The following is a 21408-nucleotide window of genomic DNA, read 5'->3' on the forward strand; positions in this document are numbered from 1 at the left end:
AATCAAAGATATCATATTCAGTGATCCACAAGTTTTTTGTAGGATTTTATGACTAACCATGCAAATGACCAATTCCAGTTGACTCTCTAAATAGATATAAGTGAAGCATGAGAGTTTAATTATTTCTGTAAAAGACCAAGCTCTAATAAATATAAGTGAAGCAAAAGGGCATTCAACGAATAACGTTTTCTATGTGAAGAGAAACAGGCAATCCAAACTTCAAATGATATGAGTGAACCACATGAAGCACTCTATAAAGCAATACTCCAAAGATATAAGTGAAGTGCAATGAGTATTCTATAAATCAACCATGAGAATATCTCATACCAGCATGGTCCATAAAATAAAAGTGAAAACTAAACACAAAATACACTCCAAGATTTACACATATCACATGGATCAGACAAAAACGAAAACACACCGATACTTGTTGAATAAAGATGGGATGCCTTTCGGGACATCCCCAAGCTTAGACACTTGAGTCTCCTTGGATATTTACTTGGGGTGCCTTGGGCATCCCCAAGATTTAACTGTTGCCTCTTCTCCTTCTCCTCATATCGAGACCTCCTCGATCTTTGAACACTTCATCCACACAAAACTTAACCACGGACTGGTGAGATCCGTTAGCGTAGTAAAGCAAATTACTACTTTAAGTGTTGTTGCAAACCCATTCATATTTTGTTTTTGGCATTATAGATACTGTATTATAACTTTCCCATGGCTTATACCACCGATAAAAATCAATAGTTTCATCAAAACAAGCAACACAATGCATCAAAAACAGAATATGTCTTAAACAGGACAGTATGTAGTAATCTGAACTTTAACCATACTTATGGTACTCCAAAAATTCTGAAAAATTAGGAAAAAAATAAAAATTTTGTATATAAATAATGTGCAGAAAGTTTCAGAAACTTTTGAAGTTCCAGTAAAAATGTAAAATCACGCACTACAGCCAAAGTTCCTGTTTTTACACCGCACATACCAACAAGCAATCTAATCATCCTAAAGGTAAGTCTTCGCACATTATTTTTATAATACAGTGGATTTGTAAAAGGGGATGATTTTTTTTTTGAAAATTTTATGTAATTGAGATTCACAAAGTTTCCATGGGCATGAACAAAGTTCAAATCTAGCTCCCACTTTAACAATGCTCGTCTCTCTCACTTTCACTTTTCTTTTTGGAAAAGTTTAGATTCCCCTCTATATTTTTTGTTTTAAAACTTTATAAAAGCACACAACGGAATAAAAATGACTCTCGAAAACTGCTGGGTTGTCTCGCTGGTAGTGCTTTCTTTAAAGCCATTAAGGTAGGCATAAAGTGCTCAAGTAATGGATCCACCCGGATCCCAAGTTATATGAAAGACAATTTTAATTAACAATGATTTGGCATTTAGTAGTGAGCACAAAGCAACATATATCATGCACTGATGAAGTCTAACTCTCTTCCTATGCATCAGCATGTCATACAAGAACAATTCATGCACATCAAGTAAAGGCCAATTCATAGCATAAGCAGTTTCTTGCAATTTTATCATGTCGGAAATATAGAGAGGTGGAGATGTAGTTCCTCTCTAATAATAATTGCAAGTACACTACAAAAAAAGTACACTTTCGTGATGATACGTGTTTGTCACAGTAGGTCACATTTTCTGTCATGCATGTACATCCATGACGATTTTAGGATAGAATCAAGATAGTCATACATGTGCTGTCGTAGAAGTGTTCCATAACATTACCAAAATTATCATCACGGAAGTGTCCACTTCCATGACGATAAATCATGCGTCATAGAAGTGCTTTCGTCAAGGGTGACCCACATGTGGTATCAACCATAACGGGTCGCCGTTAAGCTATCGGGTCCGGTTTTGGATCCGATGACCCATTAACAGCCCGGACCAATGGAGATTTCCCACGTGTAAAATTCTCATTGGCCGGAGGAAACACGTGTTGGCTCACCATTGAGTCAGATGTCATCCACTCATTAGACAGGAGGCGCCTATGATACATCGCCATGTGGCACGGCCCAATAAAGGCCCATTCCGATGAAAAGGTCGGCCCAGCTAAAGGCCCACCATGTTTTTTCATACACTAGTGGGATGGCCCGTTAACAGCCTGCCATGTTTTGGGTCAAATTGAGGCCCATACCAGATCAGGCCCATTCATAGCCTGCTGTGTTTTGGGCCAAATTATGGCCCATATTAGATCAGGCCCGTTAACAGGCCACTATTATTTTGGGCCCATTCTAAGACAGGTTTGTATTTAAGCCTGTTAAATGCCCATTTACCAGTTCGGCCTGATAATAGTTTCCGCCTGTTAGCGGCCCGTGGTGCATCTGCGACATTGTCGGCCCGGTTTAACTTTAGGCCATTTGACGGCCCATGCAGAAACTGGGCTATTTCTTGTCCGAAGTAACTTTAGGCCTCTTAACGGCCCATAGTCTTCGTGGATAAATTTCAGCCTGTAACATCCCAAAATTCTAAATTTTGGAATGTTATAATAAATAGATAGATTTGTTTGTTTGTTTGAATTGTTGTGTGATTGATTGAGTGAAATTTGAAACTTTTTGAAAGTTAAATGAGAGGGAATAAAAGGACTTTCCCAAACTTTCTTTTTTGCTTTCTGATCTCCGTGAATTCAAATATTTCTCATCACAAAACCCTGGAGAGAGGATAACATGACTTCTTCCATTTAAATGAAAAAGGGGTGTTGAAAATATTTGAATTTCATTTGGAAATATTTTCTAATTCATAAACTTCATGCAACTCAGTGATTTTCACGAGCGAAGATAAAATGACTTCTTCAAATTATATGAAATATGAGTTGGGAGTTTCAAAGAATTAAATTCAAAGTTCTTTTGAATTTATTTTCAATTTGGAGTTATTTGAGTTTTATTCAAATTATTTTTCTCCAAAACAAAAATAATGGAAAATAGGGTAACATGATTCCTACATTCAGAAATTGGAGAGAAATTAATTTGAAGTCATTTTGGTATTTTAAAAATGATTTTTATTGGATTTTATGTGGACCAGTAACACTGTGTGAATTATTAGAATTTTTGTGAATTTTATTTGAAGCTAAAATAATGTCCATGTTGTAGAAAATCTTTTCTGCAAATTTGGTATATTATATGCCTTAATATAAATTTAGTCATTTTTTAGTTCTCTGAAATTTTTGTTAAAAAAAAAAAATACCGCAGCGCCTTGGGCCAAAGGCCCAAGCCGCCAAAACCACCGGCCCAGCCAGCGTCGAGGCGGCCGAGCCAGCGACCGGCCCCAGGCGCCCGAGCAGCCCAGCGCCCGAGCAACCGAGCCCCCCCCCCCTCGCCGAAACCTTCCGCATCGGTCGCCCGCCCGACTCCTCTCTCTCCCCTCTCGCTGACACCGGGCCCCACCACCTTCTTCCTCCCCAAGCCAACGCCACCGCGCCGCCCCGCCGGAATCCCGAGATCTCCGGGATCTCCTCCCGATCTCCTCGCCCCGACCTGCCCCTCGTCCAAGTCGAGGTTCCCCCTATAAATACCCCCCCTCGCCCCGTTTCTCCCCCTCGCCCCTCGGCCGACCCCTCCCTCTCGCCGCTATTGCTCGCCGGAGCACCCGAGCCGCCGCCGCGCCATTGCCGCCCCACCGCTCGCCTCGGACCACCTCGAGCTCCACCGAGTCGACCCCCGAGCTCCCCTCGCCCGTCCGCACCCGCCGGAGACCTCCGCCGACTTCCCCGACCACCGGAGACCACCGCACCGTCGCTGCCCGAGCCGCCGTCGCCGTCGACCCCGCGGTACGTCGCCGGAATCTTCCCCACCGTCCGATTCAATATCGACGCTTTAGATTAGATTCGGCGAAGGGTTAGGTTTATTTTTAAAAGAACCGGTTTTAGTTCCGGTTTATTCCGGTTTAGTTAGGACCGGCCCGAAGCGATTTAGACCGCGTGCACGTTTTAGTTATTTAACGCCCGGTGCGTTAGATAGGCCCGTTAGCCCGATTTTTCTTTTAATTTTATTTTTCGTTTCTGTTTTTAACAGAATAGTTTCAGTTTTGAAAATTCATATCTTTTAATCTACTTAATATTTTTAAGTGATTCTTTTTTTGTTGGTTTGCAAATTTGTTGTAGTTTCTGTAGAAAATATGTTTAGTCATGTTAAAATTATTTAAAATTTCTTTATTTTAGTTTTAGACAGATTAGTAATTCTGCTATAAAATGAGTTAGGAATATTATTTTTTAGTGATTCTTTTTGTCACAACTTTGTTTTGACCTTGCCTAACCGTAGGAATTTATTTAGGTATTTTAGATCTAATAAAAGAAATTAGTTTAATCAGAATCATGTTGTTCCTATTTATTTAACTAGCTACTGTTTTCCTATTGTTTCATATAGCAAATAATTTTATTTTTCTTATGTGATAGTTTATTTTAGGTTAGTTTCTGTAACTTTAGATCAGGAACTTTTATTTGCAATAAATAAAACTTTTATTTTGTTTTTCTTGCTAGGGATTGTTTTAGGCATAATAGGAGTTTTATAATAGCTTTTAATGTGATTCTTTTTGCTCCTAGTTGCTTGATGAATTCTTTTCTGTTAATTAGCAAAAACCCATGCTTAGGTTCTGTTAAGAAAAATTTTGTTGTGCAAAACTATTTCTTGATTGTTGTTTGATGTGGTGAGAAGATTGATTTGGATTTTTTTTCGAGTTTTCTTTGGGTTTTGATTCAATTGTTTCATGAGTTATGTTGATATGCTGTTATGCTAAGTGATCATATGTTGTATGCTTATTTTGATTGTTGTTTGTCTCGGTAGAATTTCCGGAGTGTGAAGCTTGCTACCACGAGTCCCTAGCTTTCGAAGATCGTCAGCAAGGCAAGTTCACTTTGACCATGCTTTCATACCTATGTTTTATTGCATTTAGTGTCATCTTCGCAACAATCCCTCCAGTAGTGATATTGAATTCTTGTAGTTGATTAGTATGCATGAGGTAGGAACCCATCACCCTGTTACCAAGCCCGGGACGTTATTTATTTTAATGCTACGCTATAGTAGACGGGGTTTGGTATGAGTGCTCGAGAGTGGTGTGAAGAAGGAGGACTCTACGTCAATGACGACAACTCCATGATGGCATCTGCAAGGACTGCATTTTCAAGGCCTCAAGACTTCAAGACTCGAGACAAGAATTCAATACACACTACTGGGTGAAGGACGGTTGACGGGCACCCTGGAGAAACCAGTGGTTGGCCGGGATGCATGGAGAAGCGCCATGACATCTTGCGGAAAGCTTCACCCAGACTCAAAGAGACGGAAGAATACTTCATGCCCGGAAGCTTACCTGTGCAACCGCAAGTCACTATGGGCTCTGGCTTGGTTGACCTTAGTTGTGACTCTGGCTGGGACGGTGCTAGCAGATGTAGAACTACGGTAGGATTGGATGAGCACCGGACAGTGGTCAGAGGAACTCTTCGGAAGACCATGTTTCGGTCATCTTGTTCTCAAACACCCTGAAGTGCGAGAACGTAAAGAGAGGGATCGAATCTTGCGGGTAAAGTGTACAAACCTCTGCAGAGGGTTTAAACCTAATCGATTAGCCGTGTCCCCGGTTACGGACAATTTGAGCATCTGGACTTGGATCTATCTCGGAACTCTCAACACCGGACTGATAACTTAATTGTGGGCAACTTATGATGATTTTGGGCTATGAGACATCGGTTGGCGGAACCATGTCATGATAGAAAACTCCATAGTACAGACTTCATTATTCCTTTGATGTAGGGAAAACAAATCAGCTTTTACGCAAACAAAATCAGACACAGAGCCACAAAGCCATATTGCATATAGTATAGTTTTATCATCTGTTTTCTCATGTTGTGATCTTGCCGGTACATTCAATGTACTGACCTACACGGCTGCAACGTATCATGTTGCAGATATTTCCTCGACGAGTAAGAATTACGATACAGGGTTACGGTCTACACTCAACCTGCCGATGGCGTTGATGGGACTCCACACCCGTTTGATTGTTTCCGCTGAGTATTATGAGGTATATATCATTTTACGTTATTTATACATGTGATTGCACTTTGATATATACATTGATGTACTGTGTGTGCCAGCATACTGATCCAGGGATGGCACAGTAACACAGAGGCTTGACCGTCTGAGGTCGGGTCGCTACAGAAATGGTATCAGAGCACATGTTGACTGTAGGACGTGACCCTAGAAATCGGAAAGCCCTTGGACAGGATTTCTCAAAAACTTTATTTTCAAAAAGACTCTTACTCCTCATCTTTTCTGATTTTATCAAATAGACACTCTCACCTCAAATAGTTAGAATATACACCTTTCCCTTTTGACCACACGGAAGATCAACTGAAGTCGCTCCAAGAATTAAAGATATCGGACAACTGATGGCCATTTCAGAGTAAACAGGATTTCACCATGCGTTGGAAGAATTGCAGCTGCAACAATTGAAGACTCCGAAGACTTGAAGAATTTGAAGTTCCTGAAGAATTATTTGACCTTTAGAGACCAAACCCTGTTATACACCTACGTTAGATGCGACGATTTGTGAGCTGTCATTTGTTTGATGTTTTCCGACAGCCACAAAGTAAAACTTGTTTCTTCAAAAACTATCGTTTGTATTGTGTGTATCCCTCCCCACCTCTCTCATATCTCATCCCAAAACTTTTGGACCCCATAGATGATGAATGAAGTTGGACTGATATTCTCTGGACCGAAGACTCAGCCGGAGGCAGAGCTATGGATTCAGAACATGGAGAATCACTTCGGGAGCAATTTGGTTTCAAGGAAGAATGAAGTATCGTACGCTCTTCAGTACTTTGAAGGAAGTGCTGCAACCTGGTGGAATATGCATCAAGCCATACAAGGATTTAATGGAGCAAGAACTTGGGAGGAATTCAGGAAGACCCTGTTGAGATCACGTCTCATCCGGAAGCACTATGATAACCCGAAGAAGAAACCTTGTGCCTGCAAGATTTGCGGAGAAATAGGACACACCCAGGAGGAACACAAGGATGGATGCCCTCATTGTGAGGAGAAACACCCAGCTGAGGAATGCCCAACTAGTCAGGTGACTTGTTTCTTGTGTGAAGGAACCACCCACTACCCGACTCAGTGTCACATTTACCCCATGGTGCAACAAACTATTCAGGAGCAGGAAGAAGGAATGAAAGAAGCCCTCCGAGAAGTTATGAAAGAACCTGTGATGAAGGAATGTGTTGAAGACCCTGATGGAGAAGGCCTCAACAGATTTTACTCCAATGCCTGCTATTCATGTGGAGAAGAAGGACATTTTTCACAGTATTGCACCAAGGAAAGAAAAGAGTATCTGGGATACTTCCCGACGGAAGCAATAGAGTTTGATCCACAGGGAATAAAAGGTTTGATCAGAACGAAGAAACCCCGGAAGAGAAAAAACAAAGACACCCTCAGAACAACCCAATTTTTGCAAAGAGGGACAAGAGTCATATTACCTGTTTTGAATGTAAGGACGTCGGGCATTATGCCAATCATTGTCTTGAAAGGAAGCAAGGAACTCAAGGAGCAGGCACCATCTCCAAGAAGCCCAAAGACTTATCGAAAGTTATGTGTTTTCATTGCAAGGAAGCAGGACATTATGCTACTAAATGTTCCTACAAGAAGGAAGCTGGAGTTGAGTAGTTGGAATTTTGATATGGATAATAAGAGTGGTAGAAACCAATTTTTCTTTTCATGATTACAATAAGTTGAGTTATGTAATGGGTGCTCAGAGTTTGTAATGGATTCATGAAATCAATAAAGTTAAGGTGACATGTTTTCATATGTTTAATTGTATGAGTTGTTACTCTATGAACACGGATTTTGACCATTTTCGAGGATATGAGAAATATGGTCTATGGATGGATTTGTGAATTTCATTTTAAGGGTGATAGTACCCTATGAAGAACACTAGACCAATGGAAATGGAAATGTGTCCCACAGGTTGGAGTTTGGAAAAAAAATGAGTTGAAGTTTTATCTTTGATATGATGGTATTAAGAAATGAAATGTTATTGGATTTAAAGTGGTGTAATGTTGGAAAATGGAGCAATTGTAACTCCAAGGATGAGTGAAAGTGGTACAAGTGTTGAAGTGGGCTCATAACCCACAGGCCCAGGAATTAATAAGGATCAAGTACCCACTGGAGAAAGAAATTTTGGGAATAGACTACGATTTGATCAACCGACGATTCTATAGGAGTTTACGCAAAACCTGAGAGTTGTTAAGGAACGATAGATGTTTGTTTGGCCTGCAGAATCAATGGATTTTTCCGAACTTGGTTCGTCGACAAGAGAAATTCTGCAATGCTTGTGAGGATGACCGAGTGTTAGAATGCGAGATTCGCTAAACCATGTACAAGGTAATGATTTGGGTGCGGGATGGATTGATCACCATGCCGACTTACTCTTATTATTCGCCTTGCTATATGGGATGGTAAACCTGAGTGACTTACCTATAGTAGAGAGACAACGATCAAAACCTTGTTTAAACCTTAGAATGGTATAGGTATTTCTTTTCCCCTTGTACAAGGCAGTTGTTGCCAACCGTAGAAAATACGGTGAGGTTCAAACCAGACCCGTTTTCTGCAGGAGAAACCATAAATCGTTGACCACCATGAGATATCGATAGTTGTTTAGAATTGGCGCCAGACCTATCGGCTATGAAGACCCAATCTCGGAATAACCTTACCAAGATGAAAGGACAAAAGAATTGAGGAAAAGCTTATGCCACTACCGAAAGAGCCCAGAGAAGGATTTATCCTTACAATCTGAGAAGACCAACACTGTCAACGATAAGGATGGAGTATATGAGTTTTGATGGAATTGTAACGATGCTTCTAAGGGTGGTAGCACCCGAGACCCCGGAGATGATCGATGGATTTTTGAAGACCCCCAAACCCTAACCTATTTCTTGCTAGCCTCTCCGAATCTCGAGGACGAGATTCATTTTAAGGGTGGTAGATTTGTAACATCCCAAAATTCTAAATTTTGGAATGTTATAATAAATAGATAGATTTGTTTGTTTGTTTGAATTGTTGTGTGATTGATTGAGTGAAATTTGAAACTTTTTGAAAGTTAAATGAGAGGGAATAAAAGGACTTTCCCAAACTTTCATTTTTGCTTTCTGATCTCCGTGAATTCAAATATTTCTCATCACAAAACCCTGGAGAGAGGATAACATGACTTCTTCCATTTAAATGAAAAAGGGGTGTTGAAAATATTTGAATTTCATTTGGAAATATTTTCTAATTCATAAACTTCATGCAACTCAGTGATTTTCACGAGCGAAGATAAAATGACTTCTTCAAATTATATGAAATATGAGTTGGGAGTTTCAAAGAATTAAATTCAAAGTTCTTTTGAATTTATTTTCAATTTGGAGTTATTTGAGTTTTATTCAAATTATTTTTCTCCAAAAACAAAATATATGGAAAATAGGGGTAACATGATTCCCTACATCAGAAAATTGGAGAGAAATTAATTTGAAGTCATTTTGGTATTTTAAAAATGATTTTTATTGGATTTTATTGGACCAGTAACACTGTGTGAATTATTAGAATTTTTGTGAATTTTATTTGAAGCTAAAATAATGTCCATGTTGTAGAAAATCTTTTTCTGCAAATTTTGGTATATTATATGCTTATATAAAAGTTTTAGTCATTTTTTTTAGTTCTCTGAAATTTTTGTTAAAAAAAAAATACCGCAGCGCCTTGGGCCAAAGGCCCAAGCCGCCAAAACCACCGGCCCAGCCAGCGTCGAGGCGGCCCAGCCAGCCGACCGGCCCAGGCGCCCGAGCAGCCCAGCGCCCGAGCAACCGAGCCCCCCCCCCTCGCCCGAAACCCTTCCGCATCGGTCGCCCGCCCGACTCCTCTCTCTCCCCCTCTCGCTGACACCGGGCCCCACCACCTTCTTCCTCCCCAAGCCAACGCCACCGCGCCGCCCCGCCGGAATCCCGAGATCTCCGGGATCTCCTCCCGATCTTCTCGCCCCAACCTGCCCCTCGTCCAAGTCGAGGTTCCCCCTATAAATACCCCCCTCGCCCCGTTTCTCCCCCTCGCCCCTCGGCCGACCCCTCCCTCTCGCCGCTATTGCTCGCCGGAGCACCCGAGCCGCCGCCGCGCCATTGCCGCCCCACCGCTCGCCTCGGACCACCTCGAGCTCCACCGAGTCGACCCCCGAGCTCCCTCGCCCGTCCGCACCCGCCGGAGACCTCCGCCGACTTCCCCGACCACCGGAGACCACCGCACCGTCGCTGCCCGAGCCGCCGTCGCCGTCGACCCCGCGGTACGTCGCCGGAATCTTCCCCACCGTCCGATTCAATATCGACGCTTTAGATTAGATTCGGCGAAGGGTTAGGTTTATTTTTAAAAGAACCGGTTTTAGTTCCGGTTTATTCCGGTTTAGTTAGGACCGGCCCGAAGCGATTTAGACCGCGTGCACGTTTTAGTTATTTAACGCCCGGTGCGTTAGATAGGCCCGTTAGCCCGATTTTTCTTTTAATTTTATTTTTCGTTTCTGTTTTTAACAGAATAGTTTCAGTTTTGAAAAATTCATATCTTTTAATCTACTTAATATTTTTAAGTGATTCTTTTTTTGTTGGTTTGCAAATTTGTTGTAGTTTCTGTAGAAAATATGTTTAGTCATGTTAAAATTATTTAAAATTTCTTTATTTTATTTTTAGACAGATTAGTAATTCTGCTATAAAATGAGTTAGGAATATTATTTTTTAGTGATTCTTTTTGTCACAACTTTGTTTCGACCTTGCCTAACCGTAGGAATTTATTTAGGTATTTTAGATCTAATAAAAGAAATTAGTTTAATCAGAATCATGTTGTTCCTATTTATTTAACTAGCTACTGTTTTCCTATTATTTCATATAGCAAATAATTTTATTTTTCTTATGTGATAGTTTATTTTAGGTTAGTTTCTGTAACTTTAGATCAGGAACTTTTATTTGCAATAAATAAAACTTTTATTTTGTTTTTCTTGCTAGGGATTGTTTTAGGCATAATAGGAGTTTTATAATAGCTTTTAATGTGATTCTTTTTGCTCCTAGTTGCTTGATGAATTCTTTTCTGTTAATTAGCAAAAACCCATGCTTAGGTTCTGTTAAGAAAAATTTTGTTGTGCAAAACTATTTCTTGATTGTTGTTTGATGTGGTGAGAAGATTGATTTGGATTTTTTTTCGAGTTTTCTTTGGGTTTTGATTCAATTGTTTCATGAGTTATGTTGATATGCTGTTATGCTAAGTGATCATATGTTGTATGCTTATTTTGATTGTTGTTTGTCTCGGTAGAATTTCCGGAGTGTGAAGCTTGCTACCACGAGTCCCTAGCTTTCGAAGATCGTCAGCAAGGCAAGTTCACTTTGACCATGCTTTCATACCTATGTTTTATTGCATTTAGTGTCATCTTCGCAACAATCCCTCCAGTAGTGATATTGAATTCTTGTAGTTGATTAGTATGCATGAGGTAGGAACCCATCACCCTGTTACCAAGCCCGGGACGTTATTTATTTTAATGCTACGCTATAGTAGACGGGGTTTGGTATGAGTGCTCGAGAGTGGTGTGAAGAAGGAGGACTCTACGTCAATGACGACAACTCCATGATGGCATCTGCAAGGACTGCATTTTCAAGGCCTCAAGACTTCAAGACTCGAGACAAGAATTCAATACACACTACTGGGTGAAGGACGGTTGACGGGCACCCTGGAGAAACCAGTGGTTGGCCGGGATGCATGGAGAAGCGCCATGACATCTTGCGGAAAGCTTCACCCAGACTCAAAGAGACGGAAGAATACTTCATGCCCGGAAGCTTACCTGTGCAACCGCAAGTCACTATGGGCTCTGGCTTGGTTGACCTTAGTTGTGACTCTGGCTGGGACGGTGCTAGCAGATGTAGAACTACGGTAGGATTGGATGAGCACCGGACAGTGGTCAGAGGAACTCTTCGGAAGACCATGTTTCGGTCATCTTGTTCTCAAACACCCTGAAGTGCGAGAACGTAAAGAGAGGGATCGAATCTTGCGGGTAAAGTGTACAAACCTCTGCAGAGGGTTTAAAACCTAATCGATTAGCCGTGTCCCCGGTTACGGACAATTTGAGCATCTGGACTTGGATCTATCTCGGAACTCTCAACACCGGACTGATAACATAATTGTGGGCAACTTATGATGATTTTGGGCTATGAGACATCGGTTGGCGGAACCATGTCATGATAGAAAACTCCATAGTACAGACTTCATTTATTCCTTTGATGTAGGGAAAATAAACAGCTTTTACGCAAACAAAACTCAGACACAGAGCCACAAAGCCATATTGCATATAGTATAGTTTTATCATCTGTTTTCTCATGTTGTGATCTTGCCGGTACATTCAATGTACTGACCTACACGGCTGCAACGTATCATGTTGCAGATACTTTCTTCGACGAGTAAGAATTACGGTACAGGGTTACGGTCTACACTCAACCTGCCGATGGCGTTGATGGGACTCCACACCCGTTTGATTGTTTCCGCTGAGTATTATGAGGTATATATCATTTTACGTTATTTATACATGTGATTGCACTTTGATATATACATTGATGTACTGTGTGTGCCAGCATACTGATCCAGGGATGGCACAGATACACAGAGGCTTGACCATCTGAGGTCGGGTCGCTACACAGCCCAACTGGCCTATCGGCCTGTTAATGGCACATGTAACAATTAGGCCTAATTACAGCCCGCGTTGAATCCGGCCTTCTTACAGCCCATCTGATAATGGGCCATGATACTTTTAGGCCTATGGCCCACATAGGTACCGGCCTGCTTAAAGCCCATAAATTTATTGGGGCAAACACGCCCGAGATACATTCTGGCCTGTTAACTCCTTGTCCTATTTGGGCCAAACATGGGCCTTAGGCAGTTTCGGCCTGTATTGGCCCATGAATTTTTTGGTTCTAGGTTTTAGCCTGTTAAAAGCCCATGGTATTCTCTGGCCTAGCTGGCCAGAACTTTACTCGGCCTATTAAAGGCGGGAAACAACTATAGGTTTAGACCTGCTAATGGCCCAAGATGATTATAGGCCCACGTTTTGGCCCATATGAGTAATAGGCCGGCCTAAAGAACCTTCTAGCCTAAGTCACAACATACCGACCAAGAATAAACCTAGAGTATACAACAAAGAAATCACAACATATTACATCCCCTTGGCATCGAAGTTTGCCGCCAGTGATAATAAAGGGCAACCAGATAGCAGAACACATAAACTGGGCAGGTCACCACCAGTGGAAGTTAATAGGCGGACAAGATAATAGACAGAACCGACAACACTTCAACATAGTTCAAGAGAGGTTAGCCCGGCCCAGGAGCTGCAGCGCAAGCAGCTTAGCAACCTAATGAGACTACGCTTCTTTGGCGCTCATATCCACCAACTTAAGCTGCATATCATCAATAAAAGTCATGTGCTTACGGTTAATCTTGCATAGAGCTTGGAGTTCCAGTCGTATTTGAGAAGAAGCATGTATTTCTGCTTGAATTTCAAACTGAAGAAGTCGAACAGATTCAGGCGGCGACTTCATCGAGCTTGTGTCACTGAGTAAGTTTGACACTACATCAAGATGTGACTTCATGGTTGTATCCCTACCCTCAATATGTGTTGCCTTCTCCTCTGGAATATGTGTTAGAGGGACAAACAATGGGTTCGTCTCACTATCATTGTGGCAGTTCTTCCTAGCAGCAGTGTTGTCACCTTGAAAGAGAAACAAGTAGGTAGATAACAGGTTTTGCACGTATAAGCATCAGTGCCGTCAATTCATCTCATTTATTTGTCGGAAATAAGAGACACAGTTTAAAATAGCATTAACATAATAGGCATTGTTCATAGTTAAGATGGTAGGAAATGGCATTGTGCAAGAGCGGCCAGCTTCACCAGACCACTGGATTACAGATCAAGAACACAAGCATAGATGTAGTTCTAAACAACGTATAAGCATGAATGGTGAGTGTACTATCAATTTATACCATTACAGATTGGTAAATAAAGAGACATGATTTAAATAACATTAATATAATATGGCATTGTTCATAGTTGAGACATAGCAGGATATGGCATTGTGTTGTTGTTGGTAGTCTCACCACACCACTGGATTATAGATTAAGAACACAAGCATACACATAGTGCTAAAGAAGATAACTTGCTATGTTTAGTTTAATTTACATGGTACGAATAATGAACTAGCTTGTACAACTAAAGAATGAAATTGAGAAGGACAAACTTATATTTATATACTTCTACTTTATAAACTTTGAACAAGCAATTTGATGCAGATGACAAAAATAAACAGCATTTGCACTCATAGCTATCCAAATATACACAACAAAGTTTGAAGGCTCGAGGAGGACAAACTTACATTAGTAGTGAAGACAGGCTCTATAAAGGCCTTGTCCATATTGATGGGGGGGGGCAATTCAACAAGTTTACCGCACACTCTTCTTCAAGAGTATTGCCTTTATTCTACACTCGTTAAGAGTAAATATAGATGTGAAAATATAGGAACAAATGGCGATTATTTAACTTAAGATGCAGAGTACAAATGTAAATACAGCATACAGGCGAAAGGCACTAACAAGAGCAATGCGGAGTTAAAGTTCTTCACTAACATTGGTTTTATTCAATATTTGGGCAAGAGTAAATGTAGATCTGATGTGTAGAAAAATTGAGGACAAGGGAAAATAAGCTGCAAAAGTGTACATGAAGAACAACCTGACAAATATAAGTATAGTGATGAAGGACAACAGATACTTGCAAGAACAATGCATGACTAAATTTCTTCATAGGCATTGGGTTTATTCTACATTAATTTAAGCATTAATATAGATCTAATAATTTGGAGCGAATAGTGGATAAGCAAGCTATAATGCACAATGATGTCACATAATCCACCGGGTATGAATGTAAGGACAGCGATAGGACAATAGGTACTCACAAGAGCAAAGCAGCGACCAGCATAGTTGCGATATCCTAGGTTTTGCGGCACTGGTTCTATCGCCAATATATGTTGGGTGCTATGTGATTTCTCCGGTAGCACCACCTTTTTCAAGTACTTTGGTTGTACTCCTTCAAGTTCTGCAATCACCCTCTTCCTTTTGGATGTCTGAAACACAAGAACATCATTTGAATGAAAAAACATGGTATGACGACAAATGGAATAGATGTTGATAATGGATGGGCATGGCATCTTCACATATATCATGAGTAAACTAAGCAGATGGCGGTGCAACGAAGCAAAAGAAATGCAAGACACCTTATGCAAGATATGTGCAACCAATAAAACCTTGCCAAATTAGAACATGCACCTTATTGGGTGAACAGGATAGGCCATCTGCCTTTGACTCCTTGAGCTCGGAATAGTCATTAGGATCATATTCTAAATACGAATCTATAGGTCGGGAGCATGTGGGTTTCATTGCATCCACAATGGACCTCGATCCCTTGATGCCAAGTTTGTTACCCATTGAACTGTTCCGCAATATTCTTCTGATGTGCGCATTCTTATATTCATTGTGATTATGTACAATATCTATAAAGCATGAAAACACATATAGTAGTGAGATTATCTTTGTAATGCAGAGGATATTGTAATATAATAGAGACTCCTTGTAAACCCTTGTGTGCTATCACTGGATTCTGATGAGAGAGTCGATGTGTGTTGTAATATGGTGAGTAGATTAATATATTCTGGCATAACTACACAAAAAATAGGCTCCCTGTTGGAGGCCCCAGATGAAAGCATAGTTGGCAGATGATAGGTTCATAATATACCATATAGAAAGTTTATTGCCAAACCATGATAACGAGAGCGCAGAGCCAGTAGGCAGATCGTAGTTTAGATAATAGGGGATCGCAACAGTTTTCGAGGGTAGAGTATTCAACCCAAATTTATTGATTCGACACAAGGGGAGCCAAAGAATATTCTCAAGTATTAGCAACTGAGTTGTAAATTCAACCACACCTGGAAACTTAATATCTGCAGCAAAGTGTTTAGTAGCAAAGTAATATGATAGTAGTGGTAACGGTAGCAAAAGGTAACAGTAGCAAAAGTAATGTTTTTGGTATTTTGTAGTGATGATAGCAATAGCAACGGAAAAGTAAATAAGCGGAGAACAATATATGGAAAGCTCATAGGCAATGGATCGGTGATACAGAATTATGCCAGATGCGGTTCATCATGTAACATTCATAACCTAGGATGACACAGAACTAGCTCCAAATCATCAATGTAATGTAGGCATGTATTTCGAATATAGTCATGCGTGCTTATGGAAAAGAACTTGCATGACATCTTTTGTCCTACCCTCCCATGGCAGCGGGGTCCTAGTGGAAACTAAGGGATATTAAGGCCTCCTTTTAATAGGGTACCAGACCAAAGCATTAACACATAGTGAATACAAGAACTCTTCAAACTACGGTCATCACCAGTAAGTATCCCGATTATTGTCAATTCAGGGTCAATGGATCATAACACATAATAGGTGACTATAGACTTGCAAGATAGGATCAAGAACACTCATATATTGTTGAAAACATAATAGGTTCAGATCTGAAATCATGGCACTCGGGCCCTAGTGACAAGCATTAAGCATAGCAAAGTCATAGCAACATCAATCTCAGAACATAGTGGATACTAGGGATCAAACCCTAACAAAACTAACTCGATTACATGATAAATATCATCCGACCCATCACTGTCCAGCAAGCCTACGATGGAATTACTAACGCACGGCGGTGAGCATCATGAAATTGGTGATGGAGGATGGTTGATGATGACGATGGCGACAGATTCCCCTCTCTGGAGCCCCGAACGGACTCCAGATCAGCCCTCCCGAGAGGTTTTAGGGCTTGGCGGCGGCTCCGTATCGTAAAACACGATGAATCATTCTCTCTGATTTTGTTCTCCCCGAAAGCAAATATATAGAGTTGGAGTTGAGGTGGGAGGAGCTCCAGGGGGACCCACGAGGTAGGGGGCGCGCCCTAGGGGGATAGGCGCGCCCCCACCCTCGTGGCTAGGGTGTGGGCCCCCTGGTCTTCATCTTTTGCAAGGATTTTTTATTATTTCCGAAAAGATGTTCCGTGAAGTTTCAGGTCATTCCGAGAACTTTTGTTTCTGCACATAAATAACACCATGGCAATTCTGCTGAAAACAGCGTCAGTCCCGGTTAGTTCCATTCAAATCATGCAAGTTAGAGTCCAAAACAAGGGCGTTCCATTCAAATCATGCAAGTTAGAGTCCAAAACAAGGGCAAAAGTGTTTGGAAAAGTAGATACGACAGAGACGTATCAACTCCCCCAAGCTTAAACATTTGCTTGTCCTCAAGCAATTCAATTGACAAACTGAAAGTGATGAAGAAAAACTTTTACAAACTCTGTTTGCTCTTGTTGCTGTAAATATGCAAAGCCAGTATTCAAGTTTTCAGCAAAGATTATAAACTAACCATATTCACAATAACGCATAGGTCTCATGTTTACTCATATCAATGGCATAATCAACTAGCGAGCAATAATAATAAATCTCGAATGACAACACTTTCTCAAAATCATCATAATATGATAAAACAAGATGGTATCTCGCTAGCCCTTTCTGAGACCGCAAAACATAAATGTAGAGCACCTTTAAGGATCAAGGACTGACTAGACATTGTAATTCATGGGAAAAGAGATCCAGTCAAGTCATACTCAATGTAAACTAACAGTAATGAATGCAAATGACAGCGGTGCTCTCCAACTGGTGCTTTTTAGTAAGAGGATGATGACTCAACATGAAAGTAAATAGATAGGACCTTCGCAGAGGGAAGCAGGGATTTGTAGAGGTGCCAGAGCTCGGTTTTGAAATAGAGGTGAATAATATTATGAGCGGTATACTTTCATTGTCAACATAACAACAAAGAGATGGCGATATCTTCAATGCTACACACATTATAGGCGGTTCCCAAACAGAATGGTAAAGTTTATACTCCCCCTCCACCAACAAGCATCAATCCATGGCTTGCTCGAAACAACGAGTGCCTCCAACTAACAAGAGTCCCAGGGGGAGTTTTGTTTGCAATTATTTTGATTTGAGTTGCATAAAGCATGGGACTGGGCATCCCGGTGACCAGCCATTTTCTCGTGAGCGAGGAGCGGAGTCCACTCCTCTTGAGAATAACCCGCCTAACATGGAAGATACGGACAGCCCTAGTCGATACATGAGCTATTCGAGCACACAAAACAGGATATTTATTTGAAGGTTTACAGTTTGGCACATACAAATTTACTTGGAACGGCAGGTAGATACTGTATATAGGTAGGTATGGTGGACTCATATGGAATAACATTGGGGTTTATGGAGTTGGATGCACAAGCAGTATTCCCGCTTAGTACAAGTGAAGGCTAGCAAAATACTGGGAAGTGACCAGCTAGAGAGCGACAACAGTCATGATCATGCATTAAAATTAATCAACACCGAATGCAAGCATGAGTAGGATATAATCCACCATGAACATAAATATCGTGAATGCTATGTTGATTTTGTTTCAACTACATGCGTGAACATGTGCCAAGTCAAGTCACTTAAATCATTCAGAGGAGGATACCACCCTATCATACCACATCACAACCATTTTAATAGCATGTTGGCACGCAAGGTAAACCATTATAAGATCTTGGCTAATTAAGCATGGCACAAGAAACTATGATCTCTAGTTGTCATTGCAAACATGGTTATTCATAATAGGCTAAATCAGGAACGATGAACTAATCATATTTTCAAAAACAAGAGAGGTCGAGTTTATACCAGCTTTTCTCATCTCAGTCAGTCCATCATATATCGTCATAATTGGCTTTCACTTGCACGAGCGAATGATGTGAATAATAATAACAGTGCACGTGCATTGGACTAAGCTGGAATCTGCAAGCATTCAATAAACAGGAGAAGACAAGGCAATATGGGCTCTTTTGTCACATCAATAATAATGCATATAAGAGCCACTTCAACAATTTAATCATGGTCTTCTCCTATCGACCCCTAAAGAAAACAAAAGAAATAAAACTATTTACACGAGAAAGCTCTCAACAAGCAAAAGAAGAACATGAAATCTTTTTGGGTTTTCTTTTTAATTACTACTACAAGCATGGAAAGTAAACTAATTAAAAGCTACACCTAATTTTTTTTGGTTTTTCTTGTTTTTCTTAAGGTTTATTAAGCACACAAGAAGAAAGCATAGAATGGAAATAAACTAGCATGGATATTACAATGAAAAAGGATGAGCACCGACATCTAGCAATGAGTGTGTGAACATGAATATAATGTCGGTGGGAAATACGTACTCCCCCAAGCTTAGGCTTTTGGCCTGAGTTGATCTATGGCCACGGTTGGCCTGGCGGATATCCATAATAATAGTTGGGGTCGTACTGCGAAGAAGAAGACTCTGATTTCCACTGGTTGGTAATCATCTCTGGATCCCAATGGTAATTAGACTGTCGTGGAGGATCAACTTATGGTTCTGACTCTAGCTCTGTGGCTGATGTAGGGTTTCAGTAGGCGTGAATAGCCTCTAACGGAACAAGGTAGTGGCCTGCAGATAAATCAAACAAGGAAGGAGCAGGCAGGGTAATAGTCTTAGGATGATGTTTATGAAAGAACAATTTGTATTTAAGCTCCCCTTCCCTATTCTTAACAATAAAATCGTGTGCCACCATACTCTTATAATCTAAATAAATAGTGGGCAGCAATTTTTCTTCCTTCTCATAATGCCTAATTGGTATGTTAAAACGTGCAGCTAGGCGTGAAGCATAGATGCCTCCAAAGATGGGGCCCTTTGTACGGTTCAGACTTAATCGTTACCAATAATACCACCCATACTAACAGAGTTATCACAGAATAAACCATGGAACAAAATAATAATATCAGGAACACTAAGGTTTCCACAATTCCGCGACCAATTAAGCAACGACTAGCAAATATTGCAAAGTAGCGTAAAACAGGAAAATGTATGCTAGTGATTCGTGCATCGGAAACCTTCCTCATTTCCCCTATAGTGATGGTATCAATAAACCCATCCACATCGCCGCGATGTGGTTCCTCTATCGTGCCCTTGAAAGGGATCAAACAAACCCGACAAAGATCATAAAGTGACATCTCCTTATGCTCATCATATAAATAAAACTCCATCGTAGGTGGTGAGCTCCTAGCATGGAAATGAAAGTTTTGCACAAAGATATTGGTGAGTAAGAGATATTATTCGCGTCGGTCGTGGAGGAAGGCAGTGAGGCCGGCACTCTCAGCCAATTCATAAAAATCATCATAAATCCCGGCTGCTCTCAAGAAATCATCGGAAGGCCATTCACACGGACGAACCTCCGCGGTGCGAGGCAGATTATATTTGGGCCTCTCTGCTTTTTCATTTTGCTATTCCTTCGAGCTCCGGCTTGATGAGCCCCTCAAAAATCTCTTCATTATTTTCTAAAAAATTCTGAAATTTTTAGTAACTTCAAATAAAAGTAAACCAAACTCAACAAAATTGATAGCAACTACTCCTACAAATGCCTAGAGCCTATATCATGCATCAAAACTACTTGGAACCATATAAATTTGACATACAATCTCAAGAACATGGTCACCTAGGCAGCATAAATTTGCAATGAATAAAGCACTAGAACAAAAACTAATTGGACCAATAGAGGAGTCACATACCAAGGAACAATCTCCCCAAGCAGTTTTGTGAGAGGTGCTTTGAGCAAGGAGATCAAAAATCGCAGCAAAATGAGCTAGAACTCGTGCTTGAGCTGGATATTGGTGTTTGTGGGAGGAAGAAGGAGTGTGTGGGTGCAGGAATAAGTGGAGGAGGTCCATCATGGGCCCATGAGGCAGGGGGCACGCCCAGGGGGGTAGGGCGCGCCCTCCACCCTTGTGGCCAGGTGGATGCCCCTCCTGCTGTGTTCTCAGTGCCAAATATTCTCAAATATTCCAAAAAATCATATTTAAATTTCATGGCATTTGGAGAACTTTCATTTTCGGGGTATTTTAATACTGCACGGATAATTCAGATAACAGACAGAAAAATACTATTTTTATTTTATTTAATATATAAATAACAGAAAGTAAAAGGAGGGTACAGAAGGTTGTGCCTTCTAGTTTCATCCATCTCATGCTCATCAAAAGGAATCCACTAACAAGGTTGATCAAGTCTTGTTAACGAACTCATTCCGAATAACATGGGACCAGAGAAATTTCGAATAACACTATGTTACCTCAACGGGTATATGCACATCCCCAATAATAAGAATATCATATTTCTTCTTGACAGTAGGAAGAGGAAATTCCAAACCTCCAAATATAATCAATGGAAGTTTTCCAATAGAGTTGATACTA

The sequence above is a fragment of the Triticum aestivum genome, chromosome 6A (genome assembly GCF_018294505.1).
Source record: "Triticum aestivum cultivar Chinese Spring chromosome 6A, IWGSC CS RefSeq v2.1, whole genome shotgun sequence".
NCBI lineage: Eukaryota > Viridiplantae > Streptophyta > Magnoliopsida > Poales > Poaceae > Triticum > Triticum aestivum.